We start from the raw sequence: 16,790 nt of genomic DNA on the forward strand, positions 1-16,790 counted from the left end.
TACTTGTGTGTGTGTGTGTGTGTGTGTGTGTGTGTGTGTGTGTGTGTGTGTGTGTGTGTGTGTGTGTGTTGTCCCGGCATAGTAGTAGTACTTCACATAGCAGGCTCTACTGCACAGCTGCAACAAAGTGGCACGAGACCAGAGTGTTACTTGTGTGTGTGTGTGTGTGTGTGTGTGTGTGTGTGTGTGTGTGTGTGTGTGTGTGTGTGTGTGTGTGTTGTCCCGGCATAGTAGTAGTACTTCACATAGCAGGCTCTACTGCACAGCTGCAACAAAGTGGCACGAGACCAGAGTGTTACTTGTGTGTGTGTGTGTGTGTGTGTGGTCCCGGCATAGTAGTAGTACTTCACATAGCAGGCTCTACTGCACAGCTGCAACAAAGTGGCACGAGACCAGAGTGTTACTTGCATGGCAGGATGTCAAAGTAGAAATGGAGGATGTGTTTGCTGTCATTGGGCTGTGAGCCCTGAGGGGAATATGATGGACACCAAGACTAAATGATTCCATCTGTCAGAAGGATGCTAATCCCCAATTAAAAGTGTGCCTAAGACTTATGCTGCACAACAGTGTTGCTACTTGAAGGTATGCCAAGGGGTATGGGAGAGGTTTTAAAACAATATTCTAAAAATAGCAACAATCTTTTATAAATATATTTATTGAATAATACTTCCACAAACTATGAATGTAAGTTCATAAAGTGTGAAAAGAAATGCAATATTCATTTTTGTGGACATGTTCCATAAATATTGATGTTAAAGATTTCTTTTAGAAGTAAGTTGCTGAATCCAGATGGATCTCTATCACAATCTCTTTAAGTTGATGATTACTTCTATGTGGAGAAATCTGCATTTACCATTCAATCACTTGTTTATTTTTCAACACGTTTTTACTTATTTTTATATCATTTTTTCCAAATAGTTGAAGAAAGACCACTACAAATGAGCAATATTTTGCACTGTTATACAATTTAATAAATTAGAAAGTGATGACATAGTGCTGTATTTTACATCTTTATCTCTTTTTTTCAACCAAAAATGCTTGGCTGTGATTAGGGGGTACTTGAATTAAAGACATGTTGACAGGGGGTACATGACTGAAAAAAGGTGTAGAACCACTGTTGTACAATATTAAACAGGTAATGGCGACGACCAGGTTGTGCATGTCAGGAAAGGCCCTGCCAGACTGCTGGAAGTACATCACCATCACTACAATCTGGCATTCAGCCCAAATAGGAACAAACTAAACTACAAAAAAACCCCAAAAAACATGCATATCTGTCTTTCAATTATTGCATAGCAGGGTCAACTACGACATTGTTCTAAACTGCAATGTTCTTGTAAGTACTTGACTTTTCTGCAACTTACAGTCCTGGTCAAATGTTTACGTACACGTGTAAAGAAGATGATGTCATGGCTGTCTTGACTTTACAATCATTTCTACAACACTTATTTTCTATGATGACATCACATGGACCTTCTGGAGCAAAGTTCTGTAGTCAGATGAAACAAAAATGGAGCTGTTTGGCCACAAATCAAATCAACTTTATTTATAAAGCCCATTTAAATTTTAGCTCAGGGGTAGTAGCCAAAGTGCTGTACAATGGGAGGATTACAAGATAATGCGAGGACCGAGCAAACAACACAAACAGAACATGATACAAAATAAATAAATAAAAGATAAAAGAGTTTGACAGCAGGTGTATAATGGGACCCCATTGCAGCATGGATGTCACTCCCAACACAGCCAAGGAATAAAAGTAGGTTTTTAGGAGAGGAGGCTTGTCTAACACTCAGAGGTAAGTCGTTCCAGAGCTTGGGAGCACAATACCCAGCAATATGTTGGGAGGAGAAAAGGTGAGGCCTTTAATCCCAGGAACACCACTCCTACCGTCAAGCATGGTGGTGGTAATATTATGCTATGGGCCTGTTTTGCTGCCAATGGAACTGCTGCTTTAAATGGGACAATGAAAAAGGAGGATTAGCTCCAAATTGTTGAGGACAAGCTAAAATCATCAGGGGGGAGGTTGGGTCTTGGGCACAGTTGGGTGTTCCAACAGGACAATGACCCCAAACACATCTCAAAAGTGGTCAAGGAATGGCTAAATCAGGCTAGAATGAAGATTTTAGAATGGCCTTCCCAAAGTCCTGACTTACAGGTGTGGACAATGCTGAAGAAACAAGTCCATGTCAGAAAAGCAACACATTTAGCTGAACTGCAGCAATTTTGTGGTGAAAAATGTGCACAGAAGCTTGTGGATGGCGACCAAAAGCACCTTATTGCAGGTAAACTTGCCAAGGTCACATGTAAGCAAATATGAACATTGCTGTATGTATACTTTTGATTGCTCACATTTTCAGTAGAGACATAATAAATTCATAAAAGAAGCAAACTTGATGAATGTTTGTTGTGAGCAACAAGTATGTGCTCTAATCACTACATCACAACAACAAGTATGTGCTCCAATCACTACATCACAACAACAAGTATGTGCTCCAATCACTACATCACAACAACAAGTATGTGCTCCAATCACTACATCACAACAACAAGTATGTGCTCCAATCACTACATCACAACAACAAGTATGTGCTCCAATCACTACATCACAACAACAAGTATGTGCTCCAATCACTACATCACAACAACAAGTATGTGCTCCAATCACTACATCACAACAACAAGTATGTGCTCCAATCACTACATCACAACAAGTATGTGCTCCAATCACTACATCACAACAACAAGTATGTGCTCCAATCACTACATCACAACAACAAGTGTGTGCTCCAATCACTACATCACAACAACAAGTATGTGCTCCAATCACTACATCACAACAACAAGTATGTGCTCCAATCACTACATCACAACAACAAGTATGTGCTCCAATCACTACATCACAACAACAAGTATGTGCTCCAATCACTACATCACAACAACAAGTATGTGCTCCAATCACTACATCACAACAACAAGTATGTGCTCCAATCACTACATCGCAACAACAAGTATGTGCTCCAATCACTACATCGCAACAACAAGTATGTGCTCCAATCACTACATCACAACAACAAGTATGTGCTCCAATCACTACATCACAACAACAAGTATGTGCTCCAATCACTACATCACAACAACAAGTATGTGCTCCAATCACTACATCACAACAACAAGTATGTGCTCCAATCACTACATCACAACAACAAGTATGTGCTCCAATCACTACATCACAACAACAAGTATGTGCTCCAATCACTACATCACAACAACAAGTATGTGCTCCAATCACTACATCACAACAACAAGTATGTGCTCCAATCACTACATCACAACAACAAGTATGTGCTCCAATCACTACATCACAACAACAAGTATGTGCTCCAATCACTACATCACAACAACAAGTATGTGCTCCAATCACTACATCACAACAACAAGTATGTGCTCCAATCACTACATCACAACAACAAGTATGTGCTCCAATCACTACATCACAACAACAAGTATGTGCTCCAATCACTACATCACAACAACAAGTATGTGCTCCAATCACTACATCACAACAACAAGTATGTGCTCCAATCACTACATCACAACAACAAGTATGTGCTCCAATCACTACATCACAACAACAAGTATGTGCTCCAATCACTACATCACAACAACAAGTATGTGCTCCAATCACTACATCACAACAACAAGTATGTGCTCCAATCACTACATCACAACAACAAGTATGTGCTCCAATCACTACATCACAACAACAAGTATGTGCTCCAATCACTACATCACAACAACAAGTATGTGCTCCAATCACTACATCACAACAACAAGTATGTGCTCCAATCACTACATCGCAACAACAAGTATGTGCTCCAATCACTACATCGCAACAACAAGTATGTGCTCCAATCACTACATCACAACAACAAGTATGTGCTCCAATCACTACATCACAACAACAAGTATGTGCTCCAATCACTACATCACAACAACAAGTATGTGCTCCAATCACTACATCACAACAACAAGTATGTGCTCCAATCACTACATCACAACAACAAGTATGTGCTCCAATCACTACATCACAACAACAAGTATGTGCTCCAATCACTACATCACAACAACAAGTATGTGCTCCAATCACTACATCACAACAACAAGTATGTGCTCCAATCACTACATCACAACAACAAGTATGTGCTCCAATCACTACATCACAACAACAAGTATGTGCTCCAATCACTACATCACAACAACAAGTATGTGCTCCAATCACTACATCACAACAACAAGTATGTGCTCCAATCACTACATCACAACAACAAGTATGTGCTCCAATCACTACATCACAACAACAAGTATGTGCTCCAATCACTACATCACAAACAAACACAAGACAGACATGACATCATCTTCTTTACAGGTGTACCTACACTTTTGACCACCACTGTATGTACATAAAAAGTGGTCCTCTCCAAGGTTTCTCATAGTCATCGTTGTCACAGTCACCAACGTCCCGCTGGGGTGAGTTTTTCCTTGCCCTTATGTGGGCTCTACTGAGGATGTTGTTGTGATTTGTGCAGCCCTTTGAGACACTAGTGAATTTGCGCTATATAAATAAACATTGATTGATTGATTGATTACCATAGTAACTAATAACATGACCATAGTCACTAATTAGATGACCATAGGAACTAATTAAATAACCATAATCAGATGAGGATAGTAAGTAATTAGATGACATAAGTAATTAGATGACAATTGTAAGTAATTAGATGACATAGTAAGTAATTAGATGACATAAGTAATTAGATGACAATTGTAAGTAATTAGATGACATAGTAAGTAATTAGATGACATAGTAAGTAATTAGATGACATAGTAATTAGATGACATAGTAATTAGATGACATAGTAAGTAATTAGATGACATAGTAAGTAATTAGATGACATAGTAAGTAATTAGATGACATAGTAAGTAATTAGATGACATAGTAATTAGATGACATAGTAAGTAATTAGATGACATAGTAAGTAATTAGATGACATAGTAAGTAATTAGATGACATAGTAAGTAATTAGATGACATAGTAAGTAATTAGATGACATAGTAAGTAATTAGATGACATAGTAATTAGATGACATAGTAATTAGATGACATAGTAAGTAATTAGATGACATAGTAATTAGATGACATAGTAATTAGATGACATAGTAAGTAATTAGATGACATAGTAAGTAATTAGATGACATAGTAAGTAATTAGATGACATAGTAAGTAATTAGATGACATAGTAAGTAATTAGATGACATAGTAAGTAATTAGATGACATAGTAAGTAATTAGATGACATAGTAAGTAATTAGATGACATAGTAATTAGATGACATAGTAATTAGATGACATAGTAATTAGATGACATAGTAAGTAATTAGATGACATAGTAAGTAATTAGATGACCATAGTAAGTAATTAGATGACATAGTAAGTAATTAGATGACATAGTAAGTAATTAGATGACATAGTAAGTAATTAGATGACATAGTAAGTAATTAGATGACATAGTAAGTAATTAGATGACATAGTAAGTAATTAGATGACATAGTAAGTAATTAGATGACATAGTAATTAGATGACATAGTAATTAGATGACATAGTAATTAGATGACATAGTAATTAGATGACATAGTAAGTAATTAGATGACATAGTAAGTAATTAGATGACATAGTAATTGGATGACATAGTAATTAGATGACATAGTAATTAGATGACATAGTAAGTAATTAGATGACATAGTAATTAGATGACATAGTAAGTAATTAGATGACATAGTAATTAGATGACATAGTAATTAGATGACATAGTAATTAGATGACATAGTAATTAGATGACATAGTAATTAGATGACATAGTAATTAGTATATGATGCAGATTCCAAGCATGTAAAGACTTAGTATAGTTGAAGACTTGGGGTGATTATAAAAGATGAGTACACATCATAATGGCAGCTACACTTTACATCTAAATAAATGATTGGAGAATGTCCGGCGGGCCAGATGAAATATGTTAAGGGCCCGCATGTGGCCCCCGGGCCTTCATTTTCCCAGGTGTGTGTCAGACCTTAGCTAAAACCCTGCAAAGTCTAGACAAAAGCCAAATGAGATGAAAGTGGTCCAGGGAGGAGCAAGAACGAAGACAACTTGTAATTCTGGTTGTTGTCTTCTTTTGCTGCAGATGATGTTCTTGTCTCAACAGGACAATGACTGCTTAATAGCATCCAAATTAACTTTCAATTATTCACAGCCTGACTGCCATACCTTGCCAGAACTCATTTGTTAGACATCATTTGGCACCAGTGCCGGATCTTACTTATTCCTTTCATTTCCAGTTGATGTTACTCTCATTTTGCACTTCCTCTATCTTATCTTATCACAACACAACATGTCAACAAGCCATTGACAACACAAAATGCCTTCCTGGGGAATGCAACTACTTGACCCCATTCCAAACCCCAACTAACTACATTATGTAACTGAGGGGCTTGTCCTGCATACTGTACCATGCACTACTGGACTCTGGCAAGTTAGAGAGAGCTTGTCCTGCATACTGTACCATGCACTACTGGACTCTGGCAAGTTACAGAGAGCTTGTCCTGCATACTGTACCATGCACTACTGGACTCTGGCAAGTTACAGAGAGCTTGTCCTGCATACTGTACCATGCACTACTGGACTCTGGCAAGTTACAGAGAGCTTGTCCTGCATACTGTACCATGCACTACTGGACTCTGGCAACTTACAGAGAGCTTGTCCTGCATACTGTACCATGCACTACTGGACTCTGGCAAGTTACAGAGAGCTTGTCCTGCATACTGTACCATGCACTACTGGACTCTGGCAAGTTAGAGAGAGCTTGTCCTGCATACTGTACCATGTACCACTACTGGACTCTGGCAAGTTACAGAGAGCTTGTCCTGCATACTGTACCATGCACTACTGGACTCTGGCAAGTTACAGAGAGCTTGTCCTGCATACTGTACCATGCACTACTGGACTCTGGCAAGTTACAGAGAGCTTGTCCTGCATACTGTACCATGCACTACTGGACTCTGGCAAGTTACAGAGAGCTTGTCCTGCATACTGTACCATGCACTACTGGACTCTGGCAAGTTACAGAGAGCTTGTCCTGCATACTGTACCATGCACTACTGGACTCTGGCAAGTTAGAGAGAGCTTGTCCTGCATACTGTACCATGTACCACTACTGGACTCTGGCAAGTTACAGAGAGCTTGTCCTGCATACTGTACCATGCACTACTGGACTCTGGCAACTTACAGAGAGCTTGTCCTGCATACTGTACCATGCACTACTGGACTCTGGCAAGTTACAGAGAGCTTGTCCTGCATACTGTACCATGCACTACTGGACTCTGGCAAGTTAGAGAGAGCTTGTCCTGCATACTGTACCATGCACTACTGGACTCTGGCAAGTTACAGAGAGCTTGTCCTGCATACTGTACCATGCACTACTGGACTCTGGCAAGTTACAGAGAGCTTGTCCTGCATACTGTACCATGCACTACTGGACTCTGGCAAGTTAGAGAGAGCTTGTCCTGCATACTGTACCATGCACTACTGGACTCTGGCAACTTACAGAGAGCTTGTCCTGCATACTGTACCATGGACTACTGGACTCTGGCAAGTTACAGAGAGCTTGTCCTGCATACTGTACCATGCACTACTGGACTCTGGCAAGTTACAGAGAGCTTGTCCTGCATACTGTACCATGCACTACTGGACTCTGGCAAGTTACAGAGAGCTTGTCCTGCATACTGTACCATGCACTACTGGACTCTGGCAAGTTACAGAGAGCTTGTCCTGCATACTGTACCATGCACTACTGGACTCTGGCAAGTTAGAGAGAGCTTGTCCTGCATACTGTACCATGCACTACTGGACTCTGGCAAGTTACAGAGAGCTTGTCCTGCATACTGTACCATGCACTACTGGACTCTGGCAACTTACAGAGAGCTTGTCCTGCATACTGTACCATGCACTACTGGACTCTGGCAAGTTACAGAGAGCTTGTCCTGCATACTGTACCATGCACTACTGGACTCTGGCAAGTTAGAGAGAGCTTGTCCTGCATACTGTACCATGCACTACTGGACTCTGGCAAGTTACAGAGAGCTTGTCCTGCATACTGTACCATGCACTACTGGACTCTGGCAACTTACAGAGAGCTTGTCCTGCATACTGTACCATGCACTACTGGACTCTGGCAAGTTACAGAGAGCTTGTCCTGCATACTGTACCATGCACTACTGGACTCTGGCAAGTTAGAGAGAGCTTGTCCTGCATACTGTACCATGCACTACTGGACTCTGGCAACTTACAGAGAGCTTGTCCTGCATACTGTACCATGGACTACTGGACTCTGGCAAGTTACAGAGAGCTTGTCCTGCATACTGTACCATGCACTACTGGACTCTGGCAAGTTACAGAGAGCTTGTCCTGCATACTGTACCATGCACTACTGGACTCTGGCAAGTTACAGAGAGCTTGTCCTGCATACTGTACCATGCACTACTGGACTCTGGCAAGTTACAGAGAGCTTGTCCTGCATACTGTACCATGCACTACTGGACTCTGGCAACTTACAGAGAGCTTGTCCTGCATACTGTACCATGCACTACTGGACTCTGGCAAGTTACAGAGAGCTTGTCCTGCATACTGTACCATGCACTACTGGACTCTGGCAAGTTAGAGAGAGCTTGTCCTGCATACTGTACCATGCACTACTGGACTCTGGCAACTTACAGAGAGCTTGTCCTGCATACTGTACCATGGACTACTGGACTCTGGCAAGTTACAGAGAGCTTGTCCTGCATACTGTACCATGCACTACTGGACTCTGGCAAGTTACAGAGAGCTTGTCCTGCATACTGTACCATGCACTACTGGACTCTGGCAAGTTAGAGAGAGCTTGTCCTGCATACTGTACCATGCACTACTGGACTCTGGCAAGTTACAGAGAGCTTGTCCTGCATACTGTACCATGCACTACTGGACTCTGGCAAGTTAGAGAGAGCTTGTCCTGCATACTGTACCATGCACTACTGGACTCTGGCAAGTTACAGAGAGCTTGTCCTGCATACTGTACCATGCACTACTGGACTCTGGCAAGTTAGAGAGAGCTTGTCCTGCATACTGTACCATGCACTACTGGACTCTGGCAAGTTACAGAGAGCTTGTCCTGCATACTGTACCATGCACTACTGGACTCTGGCAAGTTACAGAGAGCTTGTCCTGCATACTGTACCATGCACTACTGGACTCTGGCAAGTTACAGAGAGCTTGTCCTGCATACTGTACCATGCACTACTGGACTCTGGCAAGTTAGAAAGAGCTTGCAAACGCACATGAGACCTAGCCGTGGTCCCAAAGGAGTTCTGGCCCACTTGTCTGCCGAGCACACGGAGGGATAGTGGGAGGCAGGCGTGCTGTGGACTGTGACCCAACTGGATAGGACAACATTCCAAGCACTGTATACTCAGTGTCAGATGGAAACACAGAGTGTCAACATTCCAACTACTGCATACTGGGATTGTGCTCAATACTTCAATTTCCCCTTCGGGATTAATAAAGAATTTCTGGTTTCTGATTCTGATACAGTATGGTGAAAAGACAGAGTGTGAACATTGTATACTGTATACAGTATGGTGAAAAGACAGAGTGTGAACATTGTACACTGTATACAGTATGGTGAAAAGACAGTGTGAACATTGTATACTGTATACAGTATGGTGAAAAGACAAAGTGTGAACATTCCAAGCAGTGTATACAGTATGATCTACAGCAGGGGCCACCAACCTTTTTGAAAGCAAGAACTACTTCTTGGGTACTGACTAATGTGAAGGGCTACCAGTTTGATACACACTTCAATTGCCAGAAATAGCCAATTTGCTCAATTTACCTTTATTAAATAAATCTCTCTATATATATATAAAAAATGGGTATTTCTGTCCGTCATTCCATCATACATTTTTTTTCCTTTTACGGAAGGTTTTTTGTGGAGAATAAATGATGAAAAAAACACTTAATTGAATGGTTTAAAAGAGGAGAAAACACGAAAAAAATGAAAATTAAATTTTGAAACATAGTTTATCTTCAATTTTGACTCTTTAAAATACAAAATTCAACCGAAAAAAAAGAAGAGAAAAACTAGCTAATTTGAATCTTTTTTTAAAAATTTAGAAAAAATGTATGGAACATCATTAGTAATTTTTCCTGATTAAGAGAAATTTTAGAATTTTGATGACATGTTTTAAATAGGTTAAAACCCAATCTGCACTTTGTTAGAATATAAAACAAATTGGACCAAGCTATATTTCTAACAAAGACAAATCATTTTTTTTTCAAAATTTTTGAAAACAAACATTTTACAAGAAATTCAAAAGACTTTGAAATAAGATTTAAATTTGATTCTACAGATTTTCTAGATTTGCCAGATTAATTTTGGGGAATTTTAATCATAAGTTTAAAGAAATATTTCACAAATATTCTTCGTTGAAAAAACAGAAGCCAAAATGAAGAATTTAAAAGGTAAAAAGGTATAATGTTTAAAAATCCTAAAATCACTTTTAAGGTTGTATTTTTTCTCTAAAATTGTCTTTCTGAAAGTTATAAGAAGCAAAGTAAAAAAATTAATGAATTTATTTAAACAAGTGAAGACCAAGTCTTTAAAATATTTTCTTGGATTTTCAAATTCTATTTGAGTTTTGTCTCTCTTAGAATTAAAAATGTCCAGCAAAGCGAGACCAGCTTGCTAGTAAATAAATACATTTTTAAAAATAGAGGCAGCTCACTGGTAAGTGCTGCTATTTGAGCTATTTTTAGAACAGGCCAGCGGGCGACTCATCTGGTCCTTACGGGCGACCTGGCCTTGGTGACCCCTGATGTAGTGTATATTACCTGGCCTTGGTGACCCCTGATGTAGTGTATATTACCTGGCCTTGGTGACCCCTGATGTAGTGTATATTACCTGGCCTTAGTGACCCCTGATGTAGTGTATATTACCTGGCCTTGGTGACCCCTGATGTAGTGTATATTACCTGGCCTTAGTGACCCCTGATGTAGTGTATATTACCTGGCCTTGGTGACCCCTGATGTAGTGTATATTACCTGGCCTTGGTGACCCCTGATGTAGTGTATATTACCTGGTCTTGGTGACCCCTGATGTAGTGTATATTACCTGGCCTTGGTGACCCCTGATGTAGTGTATATTACCTGGCCTTAGTGACCCCTGATGTAGTGTATATTACCTGGCCTTGGTGACCCCTGATGTAGTGTATATTACCTGGCCTTGGTGACCCCTGATGTAGTGTATATTACCTGGCCTTAGTGACCCCTGATGTAGTGTATATTACCTGGCCTTGGTGACCCCTGATGTAGTGTATATTACCTGGCCTTGGTGACCCCTGATGTAGTGTATATTACCTGGCCTTGGTGACCCCTGATGTAGTGTATATTACCTGGCCTTGGTGACCCCTGATGTAGTGTATATTACCTGGCCTTGGTGACCCCTGATGTAGTGTATATTACCTGGCCTTGGTGACCCCTGATGTAGTGTATATTACCTGGCCTTGGTGACCCCTGATGTAGTGTATATTACCTGGCCTTAGTGACCCCTGATGTAGTGTATATTACCTGGCCTTGGTGACCCCTGATGTAGTGTATATTACCTGGCCTTGGTGACCCCTGATGTAGTGTATATTACCTGGCCTTGGTGACCCCTGATGTAGTGTATATTACCTGGCCTTGGTGACCCCTGATGTAGTGTATATTACCTGGCCTTGGTGACCCCTGATGTAGTGTATATTACCTGGCCTTGGTGACCCCTGATGTAGTGTATATTACCTGGCCTTAGTGACCCCTGATGTAGTGTATATTACCTGGCCTTGGTGACCCCTGATGTAGTGTATATTACCTGGCCTTGGTGACCCCTGATGTAGTGTATATTACCTGGCCTTGGTGACCCCTGATGTAGTGTATATTACCTGGCCTTGGTGACCCCTGATGTAGTGTATATTACCTGGCCTTAGTGACCCCTGATGTAGTGTATATTACCTGGCCTTAGTGACCCCTGATGTAGTGTATATTACCTGGCCTTGGTGACCCCTGATGTAGTGTATATTACCTGGCCTTAGTGACCCCTGATGTAGTGTATATTACCTGGCCTTGGTGACCCCTGATGTAGTGTATATTACCTGGTCTTAGTGACCCCTGATGTAGTGTATATTACCTGGCCTTGGTGACCCCTGATGTAGTGTATATTACCTGGCCTTGGTGACCCCTGATGTAGTGTATATTACCTGGCCTTGGTGACCCCTGATGTAGTGTATATTACCTGGCCTTAGTGACCCCTGATGTAGTGTATATTACCTGGCCTTGGTGACCCCTGATGTAGTGTATATTACCTGGCCTTGGTGACCCCTGATGTAGTGTATATTACCTGGTCTTAGTGACCCCTGATGTAGTGTATATTACCTGGCCTTGGTGACCCCTGATGTAGTGTATATTACCTGGCCTTGGTGACCCCTGATGTAGTGTATATTACCTGGCCTTGGTGACCCCTGATGTAGTGTATATTACCTGGCCTTGGTGACCCCTGATGTAGTGTATATTACCTGGCCTTAGTGACCCCTGATGTAGTGTATATTACCTGGCCTTGGTGACCCCTGATGTAGTGTATATTACCTGGCCTTGGTGACCCCTGATGTAGTGTATATTACCTGGCCTTGGTGACCCCTGATGTAGTGTATATTACCTGGCCTTGGTGACCCCTGATGTAGTGTATATTACCTGGCCTTGGTGACCCCTGATGTAGTGTATATTACCTGGCCTTGGTGACCCCTGATGTAGTGTATATTACCTGGCCTTAGTGACCCCTGATGTAGTGTATATTACCTGGCCTTGGTGACCCCTGATGTAGTGTATATTACCTGGCCTTGGTGACCCCTGATGTAGTGTATATTACCTGGCCTTAGTGACCCCTGATGTAGTGTATATTACCTGGCCTTGGTGACCCCTGATGTAGTGTATATTACCTGGCCTTGGTGACCCCTGATGTAGTGTATATTACCTGGCCTTGGTGACCCCTGATGTAGTGTATATTACCTGGCCTTGGTGACCCCTGATGTAGTGTATATTACCTGGCCTTGGTGACCCCTGATGTAGTGTATATTACCTGGCCTTGGTGACCCCTGATGTAGTGTATATTACCTGGCCTTGGTGACCCCTGATGTAGTGTATATTACCTGGCCTTGGTGACCCCTGATGTAGTGTATATTACCTGGCCTTAGTGACCCCTGATGTAGTGTATATTACCTGGCCTTGGTGACCCCTGATGTAGTGTATATTACCTGGCCTTGGTGACCCCTGATGTAGTGTATATTACCTGGCCTTGGTGACCCCTGATGTAGTGTATATTACCTGGCCTTGGTGACCCCTGATGTAGTGTATATTACCTGGCCTTGGTGACCCCTGATGTAGTGTATATTACCTGGCCTTGGTGACCCCTGATGTAGTGTATATTACCTGGCCTTGGTGACCCCTGATGTAGTGTATATTACCTGGCCTTGGTGACCCCTGATGTAGTGTATATTACCTGGCCTTGGTGACCCCTGATGTAGTGTATATTACCTGGCCTTGGTGACCCCTGATGTAGTGTATATTACCTGGCCTTGGTGACCCCTGATGTAGTGTATATTACCTGGCCTTGGTGACCCCTGATGTAGTGTATATTACCTGGCCTTGGTGACCCCTGATGTAGTGTATATTACCTGGCCTTAGTGACCCCTGATGTAGTGTATATTACCTGGCCTTGGTGACCCCTGATGTAGTGTATATTACCTGGCCTTGGTGACCCCTGATGTAGTGTATATTACCTGGCCTTGGTGACCCCTGATGTAGTGTATATTACCTGGCCTTGGTGACCCCTGATGTAGTGTATATTACCTGGCCTTGGTGACCCCTGATGTAGTGTATATTACCTGGCCTTGGTGACCCCTGATGTAGTGTATATTACCTGGCCTTAGTGACCCCTGGTCTAAAGACAGAGTGTGGACATAGAAGAGAGTGAAGCAGGAAGGAAGTCAGTACAAGGACAGAACAATTCATTGTGGAAGAAGTCCACCTTGTCAGCCGAGGTGAGAATGGGAGCCAAAGTCAAAAACAAACGCCATCCATCCATCCATCCAGTCATTTTATACCGCTTGTCCCTCTCGGGGTGGCCGGAGCCTATCCCAGCTGCGTAGAGACGGAGGGCAGGGTACACCCTGGACAAGTCCAAAGTGAAATGTGTTCATGGAACTATTTTTTGCCGCATGATTATGGAGTTTGATTGTTTGATCTTTTACATGCAGTACAGACCAAAAGTTGGACACATCTTCTCCCCATTCAGTGTGGCTTCTTTATTTTCATTACATTGTAAATTGTCACATGAAAACTAGAAATGAACACGTGGAGTTATGTACTTAACAAAAAAAAGGTAAGATAACTAAAAACATGTTTTATATTCTTGTTTCTTCAAAATAGCCACGCTTTGCTCTGAGCACCCTATTTTTTGGAGTATAAGTCGCTCTGGAGTATAAGTCGCACCTGCTGAAAATGCATAATAAAGAAAGAAAAAAACATATATAAGTCGCACTGGAGTATAAGTCGCATTTTTGGGGGAAATTTATTTGATAAAATCCAACACCAAGAATAGACATTTGAAAGGCAATTTAAAGTAAATCAAGAATAGTGAAGAACAGGCTGAATAAGTGTAGGTTATATGAGGCATAAATAACCAACTGCTATGTTAAGCTAACATATTATGGTAAGAGTCATTCAAATAACTAGAACATATAGAACATGATATACCTTTACCAAACTATCTCTCACTCCTAATCCATAAATCCCATGCAATCTTCTTCCTGGATGTCACCTCTGGTATGTGCCCTGCTGGCCTCCTTTCTTTCTGCTCCTCCATTGCTGTTTTCTGCTGCATATTTCACTACATCCAGCTTGTAATCTGCACTAAATGATCTCCTTCTCAACGCCATTTTTCTTCAGCCCTTCTCACTTTTTATAAGTTACCGCCAATGTTGATGTGATCCATTTAATAGCTATAGCAGTAGCATATAGCATATAGCAGTTAGCATATCATGACCCACAATGCACTTCTGCCATGACCATTCTTATTGGTTGACGTGTGTGTGACCATTGCTGACATTTTCTTTGTCTCTTCCGTGAATGAGATGAATAATATTATTTGATATTTTACGGTAATGTGTTAATAATTTCACACATAAGTCCCTCCTGAGTATAAGTCGGTACCAACTAGTAGTTGGTACCAGCACTGGTACCAAATGGTATTGGGAGAACACTCCTTGACAGGTGTGCTTGAAGCCCATGGAGAGAATGCCAAGAGTGTGCAAAGCAGTAATCCGAGCAAAAGGTGGCTATTTGGAAGAAACTAGAATAGAAGTTAGTTTTGATGTGACAATGTACAATGTAAGTAGTCATGAAAATAAGGATTGAAAGAGAAGGTGTGTCCAAACTTCTGGCCTGTAAGTACAAACAATTATTACTGGAACTATGACTGTGGAAGAATTAGATCAGATTTTTGGTTTTGAGATTCTTCCACAAAAATAATGTGAGTTTGTATTTACCCACTTTTGAAGGTTCAGGTAATACAAGTAAAGTCTCTATCTCTTTTAGAATAGATAAGAATTATTTGACATATTATATCAGGGGTCAGGAACCTTTTTGGCTGAGAGAGCCAAGAAAGCCAAATATTTGAAAATGTATTTCTGTAAGAGCCATATAATATTTTTTTTTTAACACTGAACACAAACAAACGTGTGCATTTTTACGTAAGACCAACATTTATAGAGTATAATAAGTCTCTTATTCTTTGGAATAACATTGTTATTCTGAAGCTAACTGTGGAGGGGACGTGGCCTGCGGGCCTGCAGCGAAGCAGGGTATGCCAGGATCGGCCTCGAAATCAGCGACAGGTGCGTAGATGACCCACCTGGGCCTTCTTATCTAATCACCTGTCGCTCTGTTATAAGCAGCAGCCAGGAGGAGAGACAGGGTTGAAACTGGAGCCAATTTTGGATTTGTTTTATTCTTTGGTTTTTGTTGACTTAACTTTTTTGCTTAGTTTTTTCCCTTCTTATTTTTGTTTTGTGTTTTTTGTATAATTGTTCCTTTTCTTCATTTTTGTTTATCTCATTAATTTTTTGTTTTTCATTTGTTTTTTTCCCTTTGTATTTTTGTTTTTTGTATAATTTTTCCTGTTTTTTTTTCTTTTTGTTTTTTCTCGTTTATTTTTCATTTTAAATTTGTTTTTTAATCTTTTTTTTCTCTCCCTTTTGTTTCTGCTGTCTTCAGTTTTTTTCCTTTGGTTTTTCCCTTCTTTTTTCGTATAATTGAAAAATAAAACAATCATGTAACCCTGAAACAGGCTCTTGGTGGTCTGAAGAACCCCCAGGAGGACAAGCCCCACACTAACCAATAATAAATAAATTACTTCTTACCATTAACACAACTTCTTGAACATAAATAAGCATGAGAGTATTTTATATTTTGAACGTTATTTTTAACAAGTGGAATTATTCATGACTTATCGTGTTAAGCAATGTCAGCTCAGATTTATCTGAGAGCCAGATGCAGTCATCAAAAGAGCCACATCTGGCTCTAGAGCCATAGGTTCCCTACCCCTGCTTCATATTAAAGC

At 40.8% G+C, this 16,790-nt stretch overlaps 1 protein-coding gene across 1 annotated transcript in view; it reads right to left on the reverse strand.

The window, feature by feature from the left end:
• The window catches only part of LOC133537482 (rho guanine nucleotide exchange factor 26-like), a 64,501-nt gene that overhangs the window by 32,141 nt on the left and 15,570 nt on the right, over window positions 1–16,790 (reverse strand). The window lies entirely within an intron of this gene.

This window comes from Nerophis ophidion, linkage group LG18 (genome assembly GCF_033978795.1).
Source record: "Nerophis ophidion isolate RoL-2023_Sa linkage group LG18, RoL_Noph_v1.0, whole genome shotgun sequence".
NCBI classification, from domain to species: domain Eukaryota; kingdom Metazoa; phylum Chordata; class Actinopteri; order Syngnathiformes; family Syngnathidae; genus Nerophis; species Nerophis ophidion.